Raw genomic sequence first — 19,141 nt, 5'->3', positions numbered from 1 at the left:
TTCAGAGGTGGAGGTGAGGAAGGTGTGGGACTCCAGATTGTGCAAAGAGGTGAGAGAGAAGTGGATGGTCAGGGCTGTTGTGAGGCTGAAATGAGATAATGGATGTAAAGTATTTTACAAACCTCAAGGAGCTACATAATGTCAGTTATTATTACTTTTATTATTGGCTTCCAGTCACCAGGACTCCAGTCTGATGATGATTTTATATCCAGAACCTTCTTTCTGCTTTATTCCTGCTGAACTACACAGGTGTGGTGGTAAACCTAACAAGGGGCTCTCTAGCACGAAAGTAGGAACACACATTTTAAAATTTAATCTGCCTTATTAACACTTTTTTAAGTCAAGACAATCAACAAACAGTAAATCCAACCCTACTTATAACAATTGATTTCTGAAGTGTAAATGTAAGTGCTTACACTGAAAATTTAACAAGGCCATTAAAGCTGACTTGAGTACACTTCTGAGTGTGGTGTATGAAGAAAAGCAAGGCTGCCATATTGGACTACCATGCTGGAAGGGCTTCAAAGGTGGGCCTAAGTTTGGAGAAGTCTAGTCCACCGGGGGATGATTTTTTGAAGGGGTAGGACGGAGGATACAGCAACGCATGAAGACCATGTACAGTATGGTGGGGTTGGAATGTGTGCTAGTGGATAAAATACACTAGTGAAATCAGAACCTTGAAGTTTAAGTATTAGTTGTGTGGCCCCAGGGAAATCAGTTCACCTCTCTGGGCCCTAGTTTTATCATCTGTAGAATACAAATAATTTTGCTTTCACGACCTACCTAACAGACTTTTTATAAGGGAAATTCCTGTGTTCGTGGTTTGACAGTATTTTAAGGCATCCCAATTTGGCAAAGAAGCAGGTGTGGTCATCATTCATTTGGAGGATGGTAGAGCTGTGAACAGTGATTGTACTGTGACTAGATTATACTGAACCTCAGATTGGTTCAGCTCTTTCCTTCTTATTGTGGGGAAGGATTGGAGAGTTGCCCCTGGGCCATCTTCCTGTCTTTATATAGAAGAACAGTTATTTTAGGAATTCAAACAATTAATAGCTTAAAGAAACAGGATATAAAAACTATCTTCATTTTTCTGGTAAATCTTAATGTCTCAAGTTGGAATGTTTGGACTCTGTTCTATATTTTGCCAGTTCCTTTTCACTGCCTTGAAATGCCTTCATGCCTTGAACAGTCTCCCTCCTGGCTTCTTCCAGACTGTTCATGTGTCGATTTCTGCTGTAGGCCTTTCTGTCTCCTCTGCTGCCTTCCCTCTCTATATATGTTTAGGGTACATAGTTATTTGCTTTTTGTTTTGCCCATGTGAGTTTCTTGAGGGGGGAGGGACCGTGTCTTTGCTTCTCCTTGTGTTCCTAACCCTTGGCACAGTGCTCAACACATAGTAGGTGCTTAATAAATGTTTATTGGATGAATGTTTATTGAATTGAATTAACATAGTGAGAACTTCATGCTTGTTGACTGGCATTAAGGGCTAGTTGAAAAAATAGTTTTGGGGGCATATCTGAAACACTTTCTCCTTACCTCAAATTCAGCTGCTGAGGTTCTTAGCTTTCTGTTTAAATATCAGGCTTGCATAGCTAAAAGGGTTAGTGTCTAAACATCTTGGAAATGTCATGGTGAAGTATTGTGATAACCATTACTTCTCTGCTTCCTTGCCCATCCCTGAAAGATTGTACTCCATCACAGTGCAATTTTACAGAACTGGTTTAAGCTTTTTTTTCTTTTTGGTAGCAGTGGTTAATGACCTTTTCAGTTTTCTGCAGCTGAATTTGTGTTACTTCCTGAAGAGGTGTGGTAATGTGGAAAGAGTCTGAAAAGACCTCAGTTTGCAGCTTAGGTTTCCCGTTGTCAGTCTGGGTGACTTGGACTTAAACTATTTGATTCATGTTTTCCTCATGTGTGTAATAAGGCTAACCCTTGCATTTAGTACCATGTTGGAATAATTATATTTATGTTTTTACCTTTTAGGATTGTTTTGAGGCAAGTGCTTTTTAATCCATAAAGGGCTAAATACAGGTATCTGTTAAGTACAGTTGTAGGCACTGGGGTTGCAAAGACAAAAATTAAATAATCCCTACCCTGTAGAAGCTTACATTCTGTGGGAGAGATAACATGTATACAAAATAAAATACAAGACAGATTTGGAGACTGAGGAGGAGCCCAGTCTGGCAGGTAGGAGGGGACCAAAGATTCACAAAGACCCAGAAAGGAGAGAGTATCCAAGGTTTGCTTGCTAGCAGAATCAAATGCTACAGGTAAATAAATATTGGTTGTTATTTTTATTCCTTAACAATGTAGTCATGATGGGAACTTGCTTAGTGCTAGACCTCACTTCTGTCTTTGTGCTGTCTCACTTTTTGGTTCGTCAACAAGTATTTATTAAACTCCACTCTGTGCTGATCAGTGCACTAGGTGTTAGGGACACAAAGAAAGGCAAAGATGAAGTCTCTGCCCTCATGGAACTTATGATGGAATGGTGGAGATATCATGCAAACAAAACAGCTATCTTCATATAAGATATATTCAGAGTTGATGGTAGTCAAAGATTGTCATTCAGCAAACGTACCTTGTCAGCAGGCATACCCTATGTGACATTGCTCTAGCCAGTATCATTTTCCATTAAATTATATTCATTAAATTTTATTTTTATATTTTCATGTTAAATTCATTAAATGTTATAGTCATTAAAATATTATAGGGAGATTGGGGCAGAGAAGGGGGGTAGGGGGACTGGAGATGCCTGTTTCTCTAGATTATTGGTTTAGTATTTGGCCTTGAAGCATTTTTCATTCTGAAGAACATTGTAAGAAGAGACTATTTAAAGACAGGAAGGAGCCATTTCTTGGCTTGATTCTTTTACTGAAATCCTCAGAAATGATATGCTGACTTTACCTCACAGGAGTTGGTGAGAATTCAGTAGCAAGAGGCTGGTCAGTGGTTTTGCTGTTTGAAAAGATACCCCAAATGCCCTTTACCTGACTGAAGGTCACTGAGCAAGTGTGAGATAACACTGAAATGCAAGTCTCCTGACAATGCCTCCTTTTCTTGAGCTTCTACCCCATGTTCTGCTCCCCCTCTTCTCTATTTTCAGCTTTCTCTATATGGAGAGAGAGGGCAGGCATTCTGGCAGATAGGAGGATTTTTGGATGAGAATGATACGGAAATTGCCAGTCCGTTGTTACTAAATTAAGATACAATTTTATTAAAACAAAAGGCTGTTTCTGTCTCAGAGCTACTGTATTATGTCCCATTTCAATTGAAACAAAGCTCCCAGGCGTGTGGACTTTCCCCAATGTTTTACAGGGTGGAACCAAATGGCATTGCTCATGCACACATTAATGTGTTCTAGGAGGTACAAATGCTTTGTGGAAAGGAAGCAAATGGGCTGTGTCTTGCTGCTCTGCCTCTCTATTATTGGAAATCATGTAGGCTTATATCTCTTCAGTGTGGCCCAGGGCCTGTGAGGAGGGCTGGGGTGGGAGGCAGGAACAGTCGTGGGGCGATGCTCGGCCTCTTCAGACAGCATCTTCCTGCCAGTTCGTGTGAGTACACTGTGGACACTGATTTGATTCCTATACATATATCTCAAGCTGAACTTGGTCTTGGAGTGACCCAGAATTAGAAATGGGTCACCCAATTTTATCGTGGAGATTGGTGCTATTGTAGCACCACCTTCCCTGAAAGGTCTAGAAATATGGGCATACCTCACCTAAATGCCTTTAATATCATCATTGTGGAACCAGTTAACAATAGACCAAGCCAAGGGATTAATCTAAAGTCTGTGAATTAAAGAAAATTGTAATTATCTGAAAATAATTGGTTTCTTTTGTCATCCCATTTATTTTATTCTATGCACTTAAGACCTTGTTTCCAAGAGAGGGGATGCGTGAGCTTTACAAATTGACCAAAGATGGCACATTCACAAAGTAAGTTAAGAATCCCTGGGCTCAGCTGTGAATGGGGCTAAAAAGAGTCTGGAGCCTCCCCAGTGAGGCTGGGCTAAAGAGTCAGTAGTAGATAGGGAAACTAGGGGCTGCTCAGGTCTTCCCTTGGGAGTATTTGGATGGGACATTGCTGGGGGAGGTGGGATGTTTGTGAAGTAGAGCCTGGCCCCAGACTATTAGCTTACCATCTTTAAAGTAGACTTGGCTATGGTATAGTTTGGATTGTACTTTAATGACTCTGGTTGAGGCAACTTGATGTGTGAGTTCTCTTTATGTCAGTTTTTAGTACTGTGATGGTCAGGTCTCGTGTGTGGCTAGTTAGAGCTGTTCAAGTCACATGCAGGGCACGTAGTAGGTCCTGAAGAAATAGTGGTGGTGCCTAAAGGATGGAAGGAAGCATTCAAAGTTTTTAATGCCCTCTTCCTCCAGATCACTTCGTATTGACTTTTTATTAGCTTATCTTTGAATGTTATATTTGCCCTATCTTGTAAATACCTTGAGAGCAAGGAATATTTTCATTTTAGTTTTTATATTACCAGTGCCTGTAGCATACTGCCTGGAAGACAGTTGGTGCTTAATAAATGCTTGTTAATGAAGGAATGATTTATTTAATTCCTTGTTACTTATTTTTTATTTAATTCCCCAACCACTCATTCTCTCTGATTGCTCCTTATCTCTCCCTTTAGGTCACATCTCTTCTTCTCTCTTCCTTTATTCTTTCCCTCACTCAGATTTGTGTCCTCAGCACTGTTTTCTATCTCAGCACCCTCTTCTCAGACCAAATCAGCTGCCAAATCTTGTCAATTCCATTTCATCAGTATCTCTTTTGTCTTCCCTCTGCTCTGTACTCAAACTGTAACCTCCCTAGCCAGGACCTCATTCCTTCTTGTCTAGATTATTGCAGGGGCCTCCTTAATTTTAGTTTCTGCCCTCTGAGCTTATCACCAGTTTTTTCTGTATGTATCTTGTTTGAACATAATAGTGTGTGTGTTCCTGCCCCATTGGATTGTGGGCTCCCTGAGAGAAGGAACTCTGTCTTTCATTTCCTTTGTATTCCCTGGTCTTACCACAGTACCTGGCGTAGTATAGTAAGTATTTAATAGACATGAATAAGCTTCTAATTGGTCTCCCTGGCTTCAGTCCATCATCCACACAGCTACCCAATTGATATTCCCAAAGCACAGGTCTGAGCATATCAATCCTTTGCTTAAGAAACTTCCCTGGTTTTCCATTGCCTTGGGGATCAAATTCAGACTTCTCTGTTTGGCATCTAAAGCCCTTCACAGTTTGCTTCCATGCTTATTTTCAGGCAGATTACATGTTATTTCCCCTCATGTCCTTTCCACTTCAGCCAAACTAGTTCCTCTTACATGATATTCCATTATCTACCTGCCTCCCATACCTGGAATGTTCTCCCTTCTCACGGCCTTCTTAGAACTGCTCCTTCCCTTCAAAGCACAGATCAAATGCCACTACCTTCAAGAGATTTTTCCCAAGGCTTCCAGTTTTTAGTGTTCCTACTCCCATTATCTTTCTTTGGCATATAGCATATATTTGCTTCTTTGTGAACATGTATCTCTCAAACTTTTCCCTTTTCAAATTTATATCCCCAGTGCCTGGCCTGGCAGTTAACAGGTGTTTTGTTTTATTATTTTCCTTTAAAAATTTTAGTATTTTTCCCAATTACAGATAAAAACAATTTTTAACATTTTTTAAGAAAAGAATTTTGAGTTCCAAATTTTCTTCCCCCCTCTCCTCCCCTTTCCCTGAGATGGTAAGCAATTTGATACAGATTATACTTGCACAATCATGTAAAACATTTCCATATTAGCCATGTCATGTAAGAAGACAGACCAAAAAACACCCAAACCTCACAAAAAAACCTGAAAAATAGTATGTTTGATCTGCATTCAGACTCAGTCAATTCTTTAGCTCTGGAAGTAGATAGCATTAGGTATTTTGATTAAGTTAAAGATAAATGATTGAGACCATAATAAGAGCATTAGGATGTCACTTCCAAGTTATCTGGGCATTACCTTGCCCCACAGTCAACAGCTACTTGCTGAGTGTCTTCTGTGTACCCAACACTGTCTAATTTTTCTGTGCAATCTGCATGTTGTAATCCAGATAATTGACCAAGAGAAAGATAAATCTTAGTTTGACCCCTGCACAGTGAAACTTATAGTTGTCTGTTTGTTGTTGTTGTTTTAAAAAACAGGACAGAAGCAAGACTTCATAGTGGATTAGAGCCAGGAAGACCCTGGGTTAAGGTGCAAGGTCTGGCACCATGTGACCTTTAGTTAATAACTTCTGCTTTCAAGTCAGAAAGAACTGGACATACTCTTAAGTGACACTGGGCCCAAACACACAGCACGAGGAAACACTCTCCAGTGTAGGATCAGACTAAGATGCAATTGGAAAATACTTAACAAAATAAATAAAAATACAATAAAATAAAGGTGATGTGAATGTGTTTTTTCTCAGTCACCATGCCCCCTTTCTAAGCTTTTCTTTGAGTTTGACACCACTCTTCCAAACAACTCTCTTAAGACTATAAGTTTTAGTGCAGGTGCTGCCTGTTCATTGGCAAAGAGAATTGGCGTTCTCCATGTTAATGAAATAACATGCCCAGTCCCTGTCCCTAAAACAGTACGGAGGCAGAAAACTGTTCTGTAACTTTGACTTGTTTCTTGAAATCGATGTTTCCTTCCAATACCTTCATCCCTTCAGTCTTTTCTAATATGATTAATGTATGAACCTTCATTACAAGGAATATCCCCAGGTTTTCCCTACCTTCCTCCCACCTTCCTGACTCCCATTTTGTTTAGGGAATCTCTTTAAAAATGAATTTGTCATTCTTTGGATCTTCTGGTCATACCCTGATTGTGCACACATTCTTTGGCTATTTGCAGTTGCTACTTAAAGTTGATGAATCTCAAATGTCTCCTCCTCAGTTAAGAGTTCAAAGTGTCAGTTGTCTTTAGGCAGCATTGCGACAACACTCCCCATAAACTTTAAGTGGCTATTTATGAGAATTATTTCTCAGTTGTTTCATCCATCCAGATATATACAGAGTCATTCTTCTCTTAGAAACAAAAATTCGAATGCGGCAAATTTTAATTAGGCTTCCATTTTGTGGAAGGGGCTGTATTCCAGGCCTTGGGTGATGCAGAGATGAATCCTTGCTCCTCCACAATGTGACAGTTTAATAGGGAAGATAAAACAGGCAAAGATGTCTATACTCTGATTTATGTTGTAGTTAAATGCATGGGAGAGACATGGAGAGTTATGAGAGGTCTGAGAAGGAAGGAGTACCTCTGGCTAGAGGGATCAAGGAGGGCTTAATGCCAGCACATCCAAAATGAGCTTGCTGTGTCTTCCTCTAAATCTGCTTTTCCTTCTCACTCCACTATTTCTGTTAATGGTTCTGCCGTTCACCCAATTTCCAGGTTCTAAATACCTGTGTGATCTTTGAGAGTTGCCTCTCACTCATTTTGTATCTGTCCAGTCCATCTCTAAACCTAGTCCCTACCTATCACCCAGACTCTTGTTAATAGTCTCCTGGTAGTTCTTCACATGTTTTTCTAACTCCCCTCCAAACTACTCCTCATACCTGTTACAACTGGTTGTTGTTGTTCGGGTGTTTTTCAGACATGTCCAACATTTTATGACCCCATTTAAAGTTTTCGCAGAAGAAATATTGGAGTGGTTTGCCATTTCCTTCTCTAGGTTATTTTACAGGTGAGGAAACTGAAGCCAACAGTGACTTGCTCAGAGTCACACAGCCAGTTAATTGTCTGAGGCCAGATTGAAGTCGGGAAGATGAGTCTTCCTGACTCCCGAAAATGCCATTGCAGTGTGAGTTAATAGTATTAGTAGGCACCAGAGTTAGACCTGGAAGGGTGAGTAGGATTTCAACAGATGAAGATAGTGGAGAGGGTTCCAGAGAATATATTCTAGGGGAAGAGAATGAACAAAGACTTGGGTACAGAAGAGGGTGGGTGAAGTTTTAGAATGGATGAGTGGTCTAGTTGGGATGGATAAAGTTTGTTATGATCATTTTCTCCTCCCCAATAACCCTTCTTCCCTCTCCTCATTTTAACCATATTTTACTTAATAAGCGATGGCCCTACAGCAGGAGATTCATTTATTAATCCACACCACCAGATAGTGTAAGCAGGTGTGAAAAATCTATTAGCATCAAGGAAAACTGGGACAAACACATTTTTTAATTAAAATGGAGCAAAGAGAAGTGTGGTGTGTGTATTTGTTTATTTTGCTGCTCTCTAGATCTCTAGAAACCTATGTGAGGGGAGTTAGGTCTTTAACCTGTTTTTAAGTTAGGAACTGCTGATTCTACATCTCTGAATTGTTAACAGATAGAAGACAACCTTTTCTCATTCTCTAACAAACAGAAATAGATATTCCCCCTCCATGGAAACCTGCATGCAGAAAAATAATCTCTAGCCCTTTGGGTAGATTTGCTTTAGTCATTTTTCATGTATTTTATTTATTTATTTTTTTGCCTTAGGATCTAGTCATTATTGTGTTGCAGAATTGGTTTGGAGAAGATCCTTTAACAGAGCAAACCATAATTTCCTTCAACCCTTACGCCTCTGCTCCTGGGGTCAGTTGGGTTTTGTCTGGCATGAGTAGTTCAGTCTTTGTTGATAAATTCTCAACACCTTTCCTTTTCCTCTCCCCTTTTCCCCCTTTTTTTATTCCCAGTTACATTAGAAAACTTTCTTAAGTCTTGTCAGTCAGGCCAGGCACAGTACCTGCTGCTTTATCCCCAAACAACAACAAGAACTGTGAGAAAATAGTCAGCAGCTGAAAGGATCTAGGTAACAGTAAGGTTTTTTTAAACAAAACCGCAGGAAAGGGAAATACTGATCACAGATGTTTAAGGAATGAATAGAGGGTTAGTTAGGTAGCAGAAAAAAGCAGTTTTATTGTCACCGCAGATTAATTTAATTCAACAAGCTTTTATTGATCACTTGCTATGTGTTAGGGACTGGCTAAATGTATGATTTAGTTGGTGAATGGCAGTTGTTCCATTCTATTGCTTTGCTTCATGTGACACCACAGGTATTTACACTTGGATTCGTGTCCCTCATCTAAGCCCAAAGAAACTATTGAGTGGTAGCCACGGCGGTTCTAACCCTTCATTTTCCAAGGGCTAATTACCTGATCACAGGGTTTTCTTGTTTCTAAAACTAGCAGGCAGGAAAGGTGAAATTCAGAATCAGTTGGGATGCCTTAGCAACTCTTGTAATGAAAGAGAAGATGGAAGAGCAAATAAAGCCAACAGCTGTAATGAGGATTTGACTTTTATTGGGGTTATTGCTTATCTTTGCTATTTAGCCTTTACTATGGACAGCTGTGTAAGTATTGTAGTTGGGGAAGGGTCCCTGAAAAGTGAGTATGAATGAATAACAGCATGGTCTGGTAGCTCCATCCAAGAATGCTGTTTGATTCCTTCTCAGCTATGGTCTCTGTGTGAATTCCTTCCCTATTGGACTTCAAGTTAACCCCTCTGGAGAGCCATGTACAGAGGGACATTATGCAGACTGTGTGAACACTGGATTCTTGGAGGTTTCGTTGTTTGTGAAACACAGCTTGGCTGACAGTCCCTATGGAAATGCAAAATATGAATGTATTCACAGGAATAAATTGTTACCAGGAATGAGGTCAACAGTATTCCTTAAAAAGTTATTTCTCTTTTCTGGGTTTCCTAGAGTTCTCCAATTCTGCAGTTGTGCAATTCCTTGCAAATTTATTTCTGCATCTGCTTTTTTTTTCTCCTACACTTAATTCCATCTGTGTCAAGAGTCTGGATATCATCTCTTTCACCTACATTTCTTTTCTGCCTTCTTCCTTTGGAACACGCGTGTGTGGTTTAATGGTAAGAAGTGAGTTTAAACTCAGAGTATTTTTTGCAATGTGAGTTCACTCCTAATGCTATATTATCTTGAACCATACTCAGTCAATTACTGTGTAGCACTCTGATCTATTTCATGGGTGTGCATTTCCCTAGGATTGCATAAAAATGAAGTAAAGGGTAAGAAAACTAGGACTTGCTTTAAAAAAAATGCCAGCAGTTCCGATATCGTGAAATCGTTCTTTGTATATTAAACCATTCTAGGATGTCTGCCAGTTGAGTAAATTTTTACCAAATATATTCACAAGTTAAAGAATTTTAGAGCTTAAAAGAATCATCATTTTAATGATGTGAGTAAGATCTAGTTAGGGTGGTCATGGAAGAATAATAGTAGAGACCTTAGACATAAAATCTCAGAGGTCCCAACAAGATGCTGACTCTCCTGGGATTAAAATGGTTCCCTAACCCTGCCCTCAAAATACCTCAGCTCATGGTAAGGTCAGGGTGAAAAGAAATATCTAGCAGACTTCTCACTATACCCACTTGTTTCTTCAAATAACATTGTCTTTTGATCAAGTAGTTGGCCTTAGGCTTCCAGGATGGACTCAGTGAAGGAGTTCTCTCTTAATTTTAGTGCCTTCTGTTAATTATGTATCTATTTTCCTGCATATAGCTTGCTTTTTATATAATTGTCCTCCCATCAGATTGTGAGCTCTTCATGAGCAGGGACTGTCTTTTGCCTCTCTCTATATCCTCTGCACTTAGTGTGATGCCTAGCACATAGTAGGTGTTTATACATGCTTATTGAGTGACTGAATACAGCTATAGGTAGGTATCAGGTAGGAAGGTAAATGGAGCTGCGTTTCAGAAATTTTTAAGATTAGTTAGTAAATTGGAACTTGTCATACGTTTATTTCCCCACAAATATTCAACATGTATTTGTTAAAACATCCACTGTGTGAAGACCATTGTGCTGAGTTCTGGGGGGAATAACAGTTTAAATAAGATGCAGTGCCTTGCTTCTTGGAACTTATAGTCTAATAAGGTGATATGAGACCTACACAGATAACTGTAATAGGAGAACTAGAAGATTCAGGGAGAACTGGTGGAGGGGACATCTGTATTGTATTTTTTTAAAAGATGGCTGGGAATTCAGCTGGGAGATAGGAAAAGGGAGGATATAGGCATAAGGAACAGTATAAACAGAGAGAGAGAAGCACAACCCATGTTTGGAAGAGAGATTGCCTGGATGAGGTAAGGATGGAAGAGAGGGTGATGATGCCTGATTATGGAGTCTGGCAATGGAATTCAGTAGTATCCAGTCCTAAGGTGTTGCAGATGCCATTGAAAGAAGAAAGGGGCATGGCTAGCCCTTGAGTACAGTGAAAGAAATCTTCCATGGCCAAGGACTTTGTTCAAAGAAAATTGTCATTCATTAATACTTCCTCTCCTTTTATTGACCTACTGTCTTCTGACTTCAGTGAAATTTGATAGGGGTATCAGTATAGCCTTATGCTTGTGTACTGTAAAATGGAGGAAGTCATGGTCAAACAGGGCTTTGTCTAAAAGATCTGTGGGTTTTGGTGGACTGCAAACTCATCTTGAGCCAGTGGGTATGATAGGGAAGCCAATAAAACTAAGAGAGCAGTATAGTATAGTGGAAAGAGCATTGGCTTTAGAATCAAAAGATGTGAGTTCAGTTCTCATTTCTGCCACTTATTACCTGTGTAAGCTTGGGCAAATCACTTAACTTTCTTGGATCAGATGCCTCTTCTCATGAAGATATATCTTCCTCAAGATGTATCTTTTTTGATACCATGATGTGGGGCTATATCAAAAGAGGCACAACTTCCAGGAATAAAGAGGTGATTGTCTAATTAATTCCACCCCTTTTACACTGTTTTGGAGTCTTGTGTTCAGTTCTGGGAATCTCATTTCACCAAAGGAATTGATAAAAAGCTGAGGAGGGCAACCAAAAGTTCATGATATGAGTGCTATCCTAAGAACTGGTTGAAGAACTCTGGATGTTTAGCCTGGAAAAGCTAGGACTGGAGGGGGAGGCCATGACAACTGGCTTCAAGAATTAAATAGATTGTCCTGTGGATGAGGGACTAGACTTTTTCTCTTTTGGTGTCAAAGGGCAGAAGTAGGAACAATGATTGAGGGTATGAAGGATCAGATGTAGGCTTATTTTAAGGAAGTGTTATAAGATGTAGGCTTATTACACAATAATAATAATAATAATAAGCTCTAAAAAAGCTATCTAAAAGTGAAAGAGGTTGTTTTAGTATGTCACATCTGCTCATTGGAGACCTTTAAACAAATACCCTATGATGACGACTTGTTGAGGCATTGTTGTTTAACATGTAATATAGCTATACCTTAGTATTAATAATACCAACATTTTTAGCCCCATGGTGGGAGAATGAGGAAAGAAAAAGTTGCTGGTACCTTTTGAGTACACTTTATATATTTTATATATACATAATTGTCACCTGCAGTAGACGTGAGCTCCTTGTAATCAGAGACCATTTTTTTTAAACCTTGTTTTGTATCCTCAGAGCTTAGCGCAGTGCCTGACACACAGTAAGAGCTGAATAAGTGCTTGTTGACTGAGTACACCTTTATGGTGTAGGGCAAAGTCTAGGTCTAATTTTGAAACAGGCAGCGTTGGTTCTGGTGTCTTCTCATCTCCCTTTCAGTGTCTTTTCTCCATGTCTTTGGTGCTCCTCTCTTTTCTCTTTGCTGCCAAATGCTCCAGACCACCCTACGATCCCCATTAGAGTATCCCTATTTTGAGAGGGTAGAACAATGAACCAGTTTCTTATGCATATAAGAATTCCTGCCCTACATCGCAAGGTGTGCCATACTGCACCAGAGGTGTTTTACCTCCCCTCCACCCCAGTCTGAAATTCCATATGTTTGTGGAGTGGCAGGGGAAAGGAGTGTGAACTAATGTGTGAACTGAGCAGAACATATGCTTCTCAAGTTAGGGCTAGGCAATAAAAGAGGACAATGGTGACTGCACCCTCTTTTACTCTGGGTCCCAGTCGTTGATTCCCTTGGTACACTGATCCTCTGGCATATCCAGGACAAGGCAGTTGTGTACCTGAGGCAAGATTAGAAACCCTATTTACGAACCTCTTGGGAAGTAGCATGGTTTGCTGGAAAGAGTGCTGGATTTGAAGCCAAAGGATCAGAGTTCACATCCCAACTCCCGTCACTACCTCTGTGATTTTGGACAAGTCAGATAGTTTCCACTTTATTATATATTGCACTCTATTTACCCTTCTTTGTTTATGCTTTATCCTGGGGCTGTCCACTGATAGATATTGCTCAGGACAGCAGCAGTCAGCTTGCAGCAGAGGCCATACCCTCATGTCGCACCTACCCTCTACCTCCTGGGATGGAATGATCTCTGTCTGTTAAGACTGGACCTTAGGGAAGGCATGGAGAATCACTATTGGTGGACTGGTAAAACCAAATGTAAGTCAGGTTTAGGTCAAAGCCTCTATTTTTATACACATTGATCTCTGAGTCTGGATCTTGCTATGAGCTGATCCGTTATATCTCCACAATATATTGAACCTGTGAACTTCTTCAGAAGGATAACCGAATGGAAGCTAGACCAGTATAGTCATTCCCAGGTCCTTCTACTAACAAGAAGGACTCGGGGAAGGGATGCAGTACTTGTTTCCAGGCCACTGTTGCTGATGAGAAAGTAGTGTGAAAATGGTCAGCTGCTACCATAAGTGAGGACCCTTAGCAAAAGAAAATCCCAGGCCTGTATATCAGATTGCCTAAATTCAGCTGGAGAATGTAGTTGAATGTGCTCTGAGAATGTATGCCAATATGTAGTCCCAGTTAGAATTTAAATGTCAAATGGAGATTTGGCAGATAGTGAGAAAGCACTCAGAAACAAACCTCTTCTATCACATCCTGGAAGGCTACCTAATTATAGGAGGCACTTGATAAATGCTTGTTGAGTTGATTTAACTTTACTTTTGGTGTTTGGAGTTGGGGGAGATATTTTTACAATGTTTTGTTTTCCTGGGAAAAGAGATGTTTTGATGTCTTTGCTAAAGTATTTGGTTCTTCTCACCTTTCCCTTGCCTCTCCAAAAAATCCAATTGATGCTGTGTTTCCCTTTATCTTTGACATACAAGTTGGTGAAATCAATAAGGTTGCTACATTTTCCCAGCTGTGACAGTCTATTTACTGAGGATTCCTTCAAAAAGCAGTAACTATGAGTATATTCCCAGTAAATAACTTGAATTTCCTTTTTTTTCCCTGAATGCTTTTTCTCCTTCCCACCATTTGTTGGACTGAGTATATTTCTTTCTTCCTTTATAAAAATGTAAATCTCTTCCCACCCCATTAAGTCATTTAAAAAATTTGTTTGCCTTGCAATTAATAGGTATTTATTTATTTTGACCTCCTGCTGTTTCCATGCATTGGAAATTAAAACAAAACAACACAAAAAACCCAAAACATACATAATCAGGCAAAACAAATTTCTGCATTGGCCATTTCCAAAACCATTTGCCTCATTCTGCATCTTGGATCCATCAACCTCTTTGTCAGGAGGTGGGTAGCATGCTTCTGTCATCTGTCCTCTGGAAATGGGGTTAGTTGTTGCATTTGTCAGAGTTCTTATGTCTTTCAGAATTTGTCTTTATGATGTTTTTATAAAAATTGTTTTCTGGCTTCTACTCACTTCTCTGTGCATCAGTCATTCAGGTTTCTCTGAAATGATCCCGTCTGCCATTCCTTATAGTGTGATAGTGTTTCATTGCATTAATTTGCCATCATTTTTTCAGACATTCCCCAATTCCTTTCGGTGAGCCCCTTCTTAGTGTTTATTTCTTTGTCACAACAAAAAGAAGTGCCGTAAATGTTTTTGCACATGTAGGTACTTTCCCTCATTCTTTGATCTCTTTGGAGCAAAAGCCTAGTATAGCAGTGTTTCTGGATCAAAATATATGACAGTTTTGTGACTTTTTTGTGACTTTTGGGGCATAGTTCAAATTGCTTTTCAGAATGGTCGGATCAGTTTATAGCTCCACCAACAATGCAGCAACGTGTCTGTTTTCCCTGAAGTCTTTTCAAGATTTGTCATTTTCTTTTTTTGTCATCTTTGACAATCTGTTGTCACTTCATATTCATAATTATGTTGAAAATAGTGTCTTTTCAAATGCAAATGGTAGGTTTCAAATAGAATACCCACAATGCCCCTAAATTAATGAAATCTCTACATCTCTTGGTCTGGGGTCCAGTGATGAGAGAGATGGTATCAGACCTGCGTCAGGTTTCTGGGTTAAGTGAAATAATTTGGTACTGTCTTGCCTATTTGCCACATAGCAGAATAGAATTATAAAGATAACAGTAGCTTTCATTTATATAAACACTTTAAGGTTTGCAAAGAATTGGGTACATCATTTCATTCCTTACAGCTGCCCTGTAAGGTAAATAGTAGGAGTATCATTATCTGCATTTTAAATATGAGGCTACTGAGACTCAGAAATGCTAAGGGACTTGCCCAAAGTCTCTTGGCTAGTCCATGGCAGATTGTCCTGAGATTACCAGCAGAGACTTGAACCTTTGTTTCTAAATCCTGTGCTTTTTCTGCTTCATTATAGGAACCCAGATGTAGAACGGCTGTATCTAGACCCCTAGAAACATAATGACCTGCCATATAGTAAAAATTGGATACAGTACCTAGCCTATGACTTAAGTGTTAGAAATAACCTCAAGAATAAAGTTATAAGAGGTTTCCACTGTCTTTAGTTGTTCTAAATTTGGGATCTTAAAAATTCTTCTGAAACATTTTTCAAAGTGTCATTTATTTTTTCTGTCAGAAATAGTCATGCATTTGGGGCGGGGGGAAGAAGTTATTGGGGAAGGACATTGCTTTGAACTGTGCAATACCTTTATCAGAAGACTTTAGGGCAGCTAGGTGGCTCAGTAGATGGAGCGCTGGACCTGCAGTCAGGAAGACTCATCTTCCTAAGTTCAGATCTGGCCTCAGACACTTACTAGCTTATGTGACCCTGGGTAAGTCACTGAACCTTGTTTACCTCCATTTCCTCATCTGTAAAATGACCTGGAGAAGGAAATGGCAAACCACTCCAGTGTTTTTTGCCAAGAAGGCTCCAAATTGGGTCACAAAGAGTCACACCTGACAGAACAACAACAAAATGAGAGAACTTGTGATCAGGTGATTGACTTGAGTTAGAATACCGTAATGAACATTTCTAAGGTGGTGGTGATCTCTGACCTTTGAGAGGACAATCTGTTGTCACTTCCCAGAGGGTTGGGAAGGGGTAGGTTGAGCATGCTGATGTTTCTCTGTGGAATTGGGGGAGATTCCTTACAGGAAAAGCTCTGAGTTTTCTTCTGTGCTTGATCTCAGCAGTGGAGAGGTAAGAGAAGGCTCAAAGACCTACTAGGTAATGTTTCACTTGTCATAGTGTAAAGAGCACTGGATTTGTAATTGGAAGACCTGAGCTCCCTCACTTATTGGGTAATAGAGGTGTTATGTCTAGACACTGTGGAAAAAAAGTATTTTTAATTGTTTTAAGCTCAGTATAGAGAGGCAGTTGGTGTAGTAGATGGAGAGATCACCTAGGAGTTGGAAAGACCAAAATTTAGGTCCAAGAGATGCTGCAGCAAGCTGCTGATATAAATTGATTGAGGGAGTTTCCTCATTGGTAGTTCCTTACATCAAAGAAATCATAGGTCTGGATGAAAAGAAAAGCTCATTAAAGTAGGATGTGGTGGTCCCCAAAGCTAATGCTGTTGTAGGCTACACGAAGAGGAGTTAGAGTGTATAGAATGATTAAGATAATAGTTCTGGTGCCTTCTGCCCTAATCAGATCACATCCAGAGTAATGCCTTCAACTCTGGGCAGCATATTTTGGAAAAGACCTAGATAAACTGGAATTTGTCCAGGGGAAGGGTAACTAGGGTGGTGAGAAGATTGGAGAACATGTTGTAACATACCCTCAAAATTATTACTGCCCCCTCTCCCCCTCCTCCCCCTCCTGCCAAGTTGTACTTGTAGTCATGGTTGGATCCCTAAAAGGTGGCTGCTCTCTTACATTCTAGGGTCTGTACTCTAAGTACTACTCTAGCTGACAAGTCCCCATCAGTGTACTTCTCATTAACAGTCAGCCAGGTGATACAGCTATCTCTTAGCAAAGGTATTTACTAAGATTCTATAGTAAGAGCAGTAGTTAGCAACATTCCTCTCATAAAACCGAGGTGCGCTTAATCACAAATACATACAATATCCATGGGAAACAGAGTGGACTGAAATTTAGAGTATATTGGTAGTGAGATGTGTAAAATGTACATCTATCAAAGGCAACTCACAACTCCCGGTCCTGAAGGACCTGTAAATCCTTGCTCTTTGTACTGACCTTAAGTTAATTTCCTCAGAGTTTGTTCCAACTGTCCTCCCAATTCCTGAGTGCTGGTGATTATGCTCCAAACTGCATGCACCCTCTCATGACTGTATCTGTGTCTGGAGAGAATGTCTCTGCTCTCTGCTAGATATAGTAATTCCTATTGATCGATTTGTTCCCCTTCAAAGTTGCATGTCCTATACTGGGGTGCATGTGGGAGAAATCCCTCCACCCCTTCTAGTAGCAGGTCTCACTCTTGTTTTTCCCTTCTTGACTCTGAGAATTGTTTGTACTTGATAAAGGGATAAGCAACGACTTAGATCCCTTTTTCATAATGAGTTCATTAACCTGATGTGGTTGTATTATGGGCCCTCCCTGACTTCCAGCTGAGCTGAGCTGACATAATCATATCTCCCTCACACCCCACCCCCCCTCAGGGTTGCGAGGATAAAATGAGATAATATTTATGAAGCTCTCTACAAACCTTGAAGTGCACAGTAATAATAACAGTGATAATAAGAAGAAATTTGCTATCCCCAGCAAACTGAAGTACTTTCTGTAAATTTTAAATTATCATATAAATATGAGTAATTATTATTTTCTTTCTTTTCATCTTACATTCCATGGTGTTCAGAGGGAAGTCCTCCTGGAACAGATCTCAGTTCTACCATTCTTTTGTGCTTAACCTTGGTGCACTCTTGCATAGGTGTATGTAACAGCTTCCTTTTGTAATTGCATAAAAGCATTGAGCTGTAAGCTCATTTGTTGAAGCCCAAAGAAAGTGTCTTTGGGACAACTCTGGGAGTAGACAAGATGGTGATAGGGATGATACTGTATTCTTCCATGGTTTTGATTTCTTGTGCTAGATCTCTACATCTTGAGAGTTCTTTTATTCAACATCATTTGGAGATGATAAGTATTTGGTACGCCAACATTTATTGAAAACATTGTTTTTAAATTGCTGTGGATTTTTGTTACTGTAATTAGAACAGTGCAGTCCAAGAGAGGTTTGAAGCCAGGTTGATTTAAGTCCTAACTAAAAGGATTAAGAAAGGCTTTCTTTAGTAGATGACCCATGACTAGAGATTTTTTTCTAGGGAGAACCTCAGTAAAACACCGAGCATTGGAGGACTTCAGTTTCCTCATCTATAAAATTAGAGGATCAGACAAGATGATCTCTAAAGTCCCTTTCAGCTCTGAAATTCTGTCATCTGTCAATTTATCACAACCAACTGGGGACTTGTCTGTTGTGGTGATGGTAAGAGGCAGGTGAGGCTAAGAACTCTTCACTTATGTCTTGCTGCTCGTCTTCTTATTCCAGTACTTTCTAGAAGCCAGTGCAGAGAGAGGAGGCTCCAAGGTTCATAGCAGTTGTCAGCTGCCATCTTGGTGGCAGTGGCCATGTCTGGTGCCTATAAATTTCTTGTTTTAGCTCATTTAAAGTGACTCAATTAAGGTAAAACCCGAGGTTAGCCCTTTTTGATTTCTTATCCATTTGCTTACTCCTCTGGGAACTGTGGGTTTTCAAGGAAGCTTCTAGCATGCATTTTCATTATCCCAAGATTAATTGAGAGGAGATTAACAGGGTCTACTTGGTTCTTTGTCCTTGCTCCTTGAGACTCTCTATTGAGGTGTCCCTGGTATTATTTGTGGGCTTTTGCTGTGGATTCTCTTCCTATTCTAGAATTATCTTTGCTTGTCTTTCTTCTTATTGATCTGTAAATGCTTATGCTTTTTTTTGTCTAGCCTAAAAATAAGCATAGTTTAAAAAAAATCTTTGTGCTTTTACTGTGTTTGGAATTGAACATGAGAAATTAGTAAAAGAAAGGCTGTGTGTGCGTGTGTTTTCTTTTTTAAATAACTTGTTAGGGGGACTTATGGTGACAAAGCCA

The 19,141-nt window shown here is 39.8% G+C and overlaps 1 protein-coding gene across 1 annotated transcript in view; it reads left to right on the top strand.

Annotated features, from left to right (window-relative positions):
* GALNT2 (polypeptide N-acetylgalactosaminyltransferase 2) overlaps positions 1–19,141 on the top strand; it is a 263,931-nt gene that overhangs the window by 91,704 nt on the left and 153,086 nt on the right. The gene's annotated exons all lie outside the window — the stretch shown is intronic.

This window comes from Notamacropus eugenii, chromosome 2, assembly GCF_028372415.1.
Source record: "Notamacropus eugenii isolate mMacEug1 chromosome 2, mMacEug1.pri_v2, whole genome shotgun sequence".
Taxonomy (NCBI): Eukaryota; Metazoa; Chordata; class Mammalia; order Diprotodontia; family Macropodidae; genus Notamacropus; species Notamacropus eugenii.
Note: the sequence above shows the minus strand (reverse complement) of the source record. Positions and strands in the feature narration are given on the sequence as shown.